The 9,013-nt window shown below is 38.8% G+C and overlaps 1 long non-coding RNA gene across 1 annotated transcript; it reads right to left on the bottom strand.

Annotated features, from left to right (window-relative positions):
- Positions 1–3,636: 3,636 nt before the first annotated feature.
- Positions 3,637–8,377, bottom strand: LOC117663508 (uncharacterized). The gene is made up of 2 exons (XR_004590726.3): positions 8,230–8,377; positions 3,637–3,963 (listed from the first exon to the last, which is right to left on the bottom strand). It is a non-coding gene; the product is annotated as an uncharacterized LOC117663508 (long non-coding RNA).
- Between the last annotated feature and the right edge of the window lie 636 nt (positions 8,378–9,013).

Raw genomic sequence — 9,013 nt, 5'->3', positions numbered from 1 at the left:
AACAACCGTCTCGCTTAGCAAAAGAAATGTTGGGTTCAATTGTAGTCGTAAGCCATAAGTCAAGGACTACCTGTGAACAATCAAGCTCAGAGAGCATCAAGGACTTTTCATTTCCCCACCAGGTAACATCATCATGATGCTGGGTAACAAAATGCCTGCAAATAAACAACCAAGTTCAGAGATCACCAAGGACTCCACAGGTTGGCATACGATTATTGAAACAAAGCCTAAACATTACATAATTTTTAAGGCAAGCTGGAGCAGATGCCTTGTTCATGAGATCAACTTTACTTTTATAGCACTGTGCCAATTGGATCCAGGCCAATGGTGAAATCCAAATTCTTTTACTACTGGTTCTGTGGGCGTGACTTGGTGGCGTGGCAGGGAAAGGATACTGCAAAATCTCCATTCCCTCCCCACTTCAGAGGAAGGATACTGCAAAATTCCCATTCCTTCCCCACTCCAGGGGAAGGATACTGCAAAATCCCCATTCCCTCCCCAGTCTGGGGCCAGCCAGAGGTGGTATTTGCCGGTTCTCCGAACTACTCAAAATTTCCGCTACCGGTTCTCCAGAACCTGCTGGATTTCACTCCTGATCCAGGCTGAATGCAGTGGGCAACATCAGAGATGAATGCAATGCTTCTGGCAATAAGAACAAATTATCACCAACATCCCACTAAAGCTATAAGCACAATCTATTTAAATATGCATATGTAGACACCTATTAAAGTTACGTGGACCATAGCAACAGTTAATGGAATCTGCTAGCAGTTGACATTCTCTATCCAAATGTACATCTTTAGGAAAGAACAAATCTTGTTCCAGCAAGGAAAAAAAGTGAAAGTTTTAAAATCTAAACTTAGTTTCACCTCAGGCTCAGATTCAGCTCTAATATTCTCAGGTGATCTCCATCCAAGTATTAACCAGGCCTTTGTTAGCGTAAAAGCCCAAACAAGAGTTCAGTAAGTCTTCTCCTTAGAGAAGTAGAGCTTGCTAACTTTCCAGAAATATATTGCTACTTTAACTCCAGGACCTTTAGAATATCTTCTGAAGAAGTTTCTACAGGAAAGAACTTGCCTAGTTGTGTCTCTACACTGGATAGCAGTGGCTCCTTCATAAATCTTTCAGAAGGGAGGCCTCTGAGTCTTATTGTAAGCGCAGACACAAAGAACTATGTGTATTAGAGTCACCTGAATGGTACAAATGGGTGTGGAGCCTTCTTGGAACTGTTGAAAGGATTGTATTGTAGATTGGAGATAGATGATGTCATATTCCTACTCCTCTGTTGAGAGAGGGCTGTTCAATTTTGACATAGGTGGCCTCTTTAACTCCTCTTTCAAACCAGCAATCCTCTCTGTCCAAATATGGACTTTGTTGACTTCAAAAGAGTAGCCTGTGTCTTTTAAATGCAGATGGACTGCTGAATCTAGTCCTGATGTGCTTGTTCTCCTATGTTGTGTCATGTGCTTATGAAGTGGTTGTTTTGTTTCCCCAATGTACAGACCTGCACATGACTCACTGCTTTGTACTGCATATACCACAAATGATCAGCTGTCAGTTTCTGTCTGGGTATTTTGTCCTTGGGGTGGACAAGCTTCTGCCTTAGTGTATTCTTGGGTTTGAAGTGTACACTTATGTTATGTTGGCTGAAGACAAGCGAAACGTCTTCGAAGAAAAACCAGAAAGTCCAGTTGCCTCTTGAAAAAACACCTTTGGGACAATCATGACCTGGATGACTGAGAATCTCCATAGACATTTAGTAAACTTCTTGTTTATTGCTCTGCACCTTATAAAAATCCGATCGACTGTGTTTCCTTCAATAAATCATGGTTAAATAAAAACAGAGTTGCTACATACAGGTGGTCTGGATTTTTTCACATAGATATGATAACCTTAAGAAAAGTCAGATGTGAACCGAGTTTTCTTCTTCTTTATTCTCAAGAAAGGGGTAATTGAACAGCCAAATCACATTCCCACTCCCACCCCCCACAAATACTAGATTTCTCTTTGAGACAGCCACATTAGAGAGAAATGTCATTTTTTTATTTATTTTTTTTGGAAGAGTTGGGATACCTTGTTTTAGTAAACATATGATTAATATACATTAAGACCTCTTGGTTGTGTTTCTTTTGATCTTAAAACAAATTAATGTGACAAAAGATTGTTTTCGTGTTTACTCAGCAGCTTGGAAAATATTTAAAAAGAGCTGGCTGCCAATTTCTATATGCCAGAAGTGTCAAATTATGGAAAGAACACCTACGCATATGATATGTACTTGACCTCCTATAGCACCGATTGAGTTTAATAGCCAGTAGTCTGTTTTAAAAAACAGTTTTAAAAAGAGTGATACAGTTTAAAGAGGGGGACGTGACTCAATTTTATATGAAACATTTGGAATTTAGCAACATATGAAGAACTACGGATGTGACTGGCATGGAGCCTGGTAGCAAACAAGATGTGTCTGTTTCACTAGAAGAAGGAGTTACTGGATTAATGATATATGTTTGAGCTCTTCTTACGAGCCGGCTCTTTATTTACATAATGCAAACAATAATCAATATTCACCCTGCAGCCAAAGTTTAATTATATTCTCTTTTTTCTCCTCTGTCTTTCTTCTTTCTTGCTTTTTGTATATATTAAAGCAAGAGCAGTCTTTAAAGAAGGAACAGCCATGCCGCCCCTACGCCTTTATTCAATTACTGTTATGACTTAAGTCTTTGTTGTAACTCAGCCATGTAATACCATCAACCTCCTACCTGTTTACACCTCAGGAAGAAAAAAAAAACACCTCCCCGTTTGAAGTGGGACATAATCCTATTAGAGACGTTCAAAATTACTGCCTTGATTTCCAAATTAAAATAGGACTTTCATTCAGTTCGGCTCTGCACTTCCTAGAGATTTCCTTCTTCTGTGAATTGTTTCATGGGTGGATCTGTGGAGAATTCTGGGGGCTCTCAGAAGAACCACAGAGAAAATTGCTTCAGATAGATCGGAATTGGAATAAAAAAGGGATCACACAGGAAGGAGGGGTGAGGTGAGGTGAGGTGAGGGAGGGAGGGAGGGAGGGGAAGGGGGATAGGGAGGGGAATTAGGAGGGAGGGGGAGGGGAAGGGGAAGGGGGAGGGAGAGAGGGGAAGGGAAGGGGGAGGGATGGAGGAAGGGGAAGGGGAAGGGAGGGAGGCAAAGGGGAAGGGGGAGGGAGGGAGGTGAAGGGGAGTGGGATGGAGGGAGGGAGGGGAAGGGAAAGGGGAAGGGAAGGAGGGAGGGAAGGAAGGAAGGGAGGGAGGGAGGGAGGGAGAGAGGGAGGGGGGAGGAAGGAAGGAAGGAAGGAAGGAAGGAAGGAAGGAAGGAAGGAAGGAAGGAAGGAAGGAAGGAAGGAAGGAAGGAAGGAAGGAAGGAAACTTTGAATGCATTTTAATAATAGAGATTTCCCCCATTTGTGTACCTGGAAGATTCTGTACTGCACAGACTGATAAATCCATATTCTCAGCCCATTCAAGTATATTCTGCTATTGAAGCTGAATTCGAGCATGTGAGTGACTCCAGTGCCATCTTCAGGCAGGAGAGTGGCCGATGATTTCTTTAATTTATTTTTTTTTAATGGTATTTTTGTGGAAGAAATGTACATCCCAGGGGTTAAAATAAGTATTTATAGTAAGAGTGACAGCTTTGATAATATTTAGCTCATCCCCGGCCTCTGAGGATCTCAAGGCATCTCACAAATAATAATTGGTTAAGCCTTATAGCTTACCCTTGAACAATGTGCTGAGATGTTTCCTCTGCAGTAAAATCATGTCCATCACACTGAATTCATAGCTTTCCAAAGTTTTTTTCTTTTTCTTTTTAATCCCCATAGTCACCATAGTTGCTGATAAGAGTGACTTGTTTTTAAACAGGAGGTGGAGATGTGATGGATTTTTCTTTCATGGTTTTAGACCAAGGATAAAACAGGAGATGTGTTTTCTGCAATTTTACATTGTAAAGGAAAAGGATATGAAATCAATTTGTTTGCAGAATTTGTTTGCAGAAAAAAAAAACAATGGCTACCAACCTACCTTCCATTGAGGACCTGTATACTGCACGAGTCAAAAAGAGGGCTGCGAAAATATCTGCAGACCCCTCACATCCTGGACATAAATTGTTTCAACTACTACCCTCAAAACGATGCTATAGAGCAATGCACACCAGAACAACTAGACACAAGGACAGTTTTTTCCTGAATGCCATCACTCTGCTATACAAATAATTCCCTCAACACTGTCAAACTATTTACTAAGTCTGCACTACTATTAATCTTCTCATCGTTCCTATCACCCATCTCCTCCCACTTATGACTGTATGACTGTAACTTTGTTGCATGTATCCTTACGATTTATATTGACTGTTTCCTAATATGATTTGATTATTTATTTGTACCCTATGACTATCATTAAGTGTTGTACCTTAGGATTCTTGAAGAAGGTATTTTTTTCTTTTATGTACACTAAGAACATATGCACCAAGACAAATTCCTTGTGTGTGCAATCACACTTGGCCAATAAAATTCTATTCTATTCTATTCTATTCTATTCTATTCTATTCTATTCTATTCTATTCTATTCTATTGTTTAAGGTTAAAATATAAATATTGTTATTTCAGATCAATCTTAATGGACATTTGTTGATTAAGACTGAAGGATCAGGCTTTATTATTTGTCAATAGATAAAATATAAGAGCTAGGATTGGTTGAGATGTTAGGGAAGATGATAAATTATGAAAATTAATTGTATTTTTTTCTCTTTCCCTCCCCCCTTTTTTCTCTGCACTTTTTATTTTTTCTTTTCTTTAATGTTTTTCTGAGTTTGCCTTAATTTTTTAATTTGTATTTTAAAGTTTTAATAATGTATTTTGTGACATGGTTGCACCTTCTCACCAGCAAATACTGATCTGATACAGTGGTATTGATGTCACTGTATTACAGAATATAGATCTGGATGACAGAGCCAATTCTTCTGTGGCACAAGGGGATGAAACATTTTTATAAACATATGTACAGTGGAAAAGCCAGCTGGATAATTGCTCATGCTTGTAAGAGAAGAAATAGCAGAACCTGAGAATGGAGTGAATAGAGGAACAAGCCTAGAGTCTCTACATAACCACAAGCAGATTACGTCCAAACCCTCTTGAATTCTGTTGACCCTTATCTAACACCAAGATAATGCCAACCATTATTTGAGTATTTCCCTGTGCATAGATATGATTGGTAATAAATCAGTTTAATTGGAACTTCACATGTGGTCCTGGTCTTTCTGACTTGACATTAATCTACAATGTCAGCCACAAATGATCAAGACCATAACTGGACGTTCCAGTTAAATTGATTTATAACTAATCATCAGAGGTGGTATTCAGCTGGTTATGACCAGTTCTGGAGAACCGGTAGTAGAAATTTTGAGTAGTTCAGAGAACCAGTAAATGCCACCTCTGTCTGGCCCTGCCCCATCTATTCTCTGCCTCCCAAGTCCCAGCTGATCGGGAGGAAATGGGGATTTTGCAGTAATCTTCTCCTGGAGTGGGGTGGGAATGGAGATTTTACAGAATCCTTCTCCTGCCATGCCCACCAAGTCACACCCACAGAACCAGTAGTAAAACATTTTGAATCCCACCACTGCTAATCATGCCTAAGCACAGGAATCTACTCAACTAATAGCAATATCTTGGCATTAGGTAAGAGTCAACAGAATTCAAGAGGCGTTTGTAGCTACGCTGAGACTCTAGGCTCATTCATCTTTTGACTCTAACCCCAAGTTCTGCCATTCCTTCTCCTGACTAGATGGCTCAGTGGCTAAGACACTGAGCTTGTCGATCAGAAAGGTCAGCAGTTTGTTGGTTCGAATCCCTAGTACAGGTCTCCTGCGTGAGCAGGTGGTTGGACTAGATGACCTCTGGAGTCCCTTCCAACTCTGTTACTGTTACTCCTACAATACTGCTCTTGTTATTTGTTTTTAAAGACGCGGGAACAGTGTCAGGATGGATGTTCTGCCTCCATTTGGTTTTCCACAGATATTAACATCTTGATTTGCTGGTAAAGGTTGTGTCTGCTTTTTGAGCCACCCCTGAAAGACAAGATATGTCATTTAATATTTAGAAAGCACTTTTAAATAGGGCTTCAAACTTATCCATGCTTTTTGCATATCAGGATGTGATATTTACTTGGCTTCTGCTTTAATTAACAATGTATTCCTGGAAAGCCAGATCAATGATGGCTAAATTAACTTCTTTGATTAGAGAAAAAACAATGTCTACATTTATGGTTGACTGGAAGCCTCTTATAGATTTTTTTTTTATTTTTTATTTTTGCGTAAAATGGGGGAAAAAATCACTTATGACGTATGCTTTCAAAGATTAGGAAAAAACCTGCATAATAGAAAACAGCTAGCTTTCGTTTGTAATCAGAGTAAAATAATTTTGTAATTGTACTGATAGTTGCTGCAAAGGAAATCAGAAACGTCTTATTTCTTTTTATTCACTCTTTCTGCACTTTTGTTTTTTGTCTTTTCTCTCTTTTCTCCTTTTACCTTTTATTAGTTTGTATTAGGGGATTTGTTTATTTTTTTTTTGCTGTTTGTAAATCTTTCAATAAAGAAATTATGTTTAAAAAGCTGGACCAAATTTTAGCCATGAAAAATTCACCAAATGACTTTAGGCAGCCGCTATTCCTCAGCTCAAACTTCCTCATATACAGTAATTGTTGCATGTGAAAAAATTGGAGAATAGTCTGCATGCCATCCTGGGTTCTAAAAGGAAAGATAAAACTTAAATCTAATGAGTAAATAAGTAAATTCGGGAGATAAAATTGGAGACAGGAAAAGTTTGATGCATACTGTCCTGGGCTCCTTGAATACACTAGAATAGAATTCTTTATAGATAAATCTTAATAGATAATTAGAACTGCAGAAAAAAAACAATTGCTACCAACCTGCCTTCCATTGAGGACCTGTATACTGCATGAGTCAAAAAGAGGGCTGTGAAAATATTTACAGACCCCTCTCACCCTGGACATAAATTGTTTCAACTCCTACCCTCAAAACAATGCTATAGAGCACTGCACACCAGAACAACTAGACACAAGGACAGTTTTTCCCCGAACGCCATCACTCTGCTAAACAACTAATTCTCTCAAAGCTGTCAAACTATTTACTAAGTCTGCACTACTATTAATCTTCTCATCATTCCTGTCACCTATGTCATCCTTCCACTTATGACTCTATGACTGTAATTTTGTTGCTTGTATCCTTACGATTTATATTGATATTGTTTCCTGATTGCTTATTTGTACCCTATGACTATCATTAAGTGTTGTACCTTATGATTCTTGACAAATGTATCTTTTCTTTTTATGTCTACTGAGAGCATATGCACCAAGACAAATTCCTTGTGTGTCCAATCACACTTGGCCAATAAAATTCTATTCTATTCTATTCTATTCTATTCTATTCTGTTCTGTTCTGTTCTGTTCTGTTCTGTTCTATTCTATTCTATTCTATTCTATTCTATTCTATTCTATTCTATTCTATTCTATTCTTTATTGGCCAAGTGTGATTGGACAGTTGTCTTTGGTGTATATGGTCTCAGTGTACATCAGGAGAATAAAATAGATTCTTCAAGAATAAAAAGATACAACATTTAGTGATAGTCAAGGTTACTAATAAGCTATCAAATCATACTAGGAAACAAGTAAAAACAATATAAATTGAAAGATACAAGCACATGGTTATAGTAATAAGTGGGAAGAGATAGATATTAGTAAGGAAGAGAAGAATAATAGCAATACAATCTTAGTAAATTATTTGACAGTGTACAAAAACATCTCCCTTGGCTTCATTTTTTTCAACATTCAACCCAAAACCACTTATAGAAGAAAGACACAGCATCTCTCACAGCCAGGTGAATTTTGGCCATCCAACTAAAAGGGAAATAGCAGGGATAGGTGTTGCCTTGAGGCTATTCATGACAAAATGGTGTCAATAGACAGGTAATAGTTGTCATGGGAACTAAATATTTCAATCACACTCCTCTTCCTGCACAGAACCGAATTCCAGGATGAGAAAATGAAATGCTAACAAACAGAATGTAGAAGATTTTCTCCAGTCTTCCTTAATTTCTTACAAATAAGCAAAAAAAAAAAAAAAGGCTAGAATGGAAGAGGGAAGGAAAGGGAGGGGAAGGGAAGGGAAGAAGAAACATACACTTAATATTAAGTCTTGGTGAATTTCTACTCAGCCTGGAGAAATTGATAAACTATCTCTATCTCCCAGTGAGTCTGCCTACAGTACAGTGGTGGGTTGCCCCCGGTTCGTACCAGTTCTATAGAACTGGTAGTAAAACCGGCGGGAGGCTCCGCCCACTGACCCCGACATCATCAGAATGCTTCTGTGCATGCGCAGAAGAGCACGCTTGCGAACTACCGTTGGGAACCAGTAGTAAAGGTAAGTAGAACCCACCCCTGCTACAGTATCACAATCTAATGTCATTCTTAATCAGGCCAAGCCTCATTTTATTTTATTTTTTTCAGTGCTATTTGGAGGGAGGGCACATCAGAAATCATTTGAGGGTTCACATATATCTTGGTCCCTGTCGGAGCCTGGTTGATGAGCCTTTACAAGGGGTGTTCCCTCAATGAGGAACAGTGGGGAGAAAGAGGCTATTACACCCCAACTCCAATGAATGAATGAATGCCACTAGAGAGCCACACTAGAGAATTTCAATACCGGAGCATCAAAAAAGCTTATTTTTTAAAATTATCATCACGCAGCACTGTTCCATCATAGAAAGGGCTCCATCAGACACCTTAGAAAGGGAAAGAAAAAAAAAGCAAACAGGATCAGGATACCTTTTAAGTAACCTTACAAGATAAACAGGCAGACAAATGCATGATCAATCAATGTGAGTCGTGGAATACAATAGGTAGATTACTGCTAGAAGATTTATCTCCTTTAGAAACTCTGACAGAGTGGAACATTCAAAGGCCCT

Source organism: Pantherophis guttatus, chromosome 10 (genome assembly GCF_059756535.1).
Source record: "Pantherophis guttatus breed Tessera chromosome 10, ASM5975653v1, whole genome shotgun sequence".
In the NCBI taxonomy this organism is placed as follows: domain Eukaryota; kingdom Metazoa; phylum Chordata; class Lepidosauria; order Squamata; family Colubridae; genus Pantherophis; species Pantherophis guttatus.
Note: the sequence above shows the minus strand (reverse complement) of the source record. Positions and strands in the feature narration are given on the sequence as shown.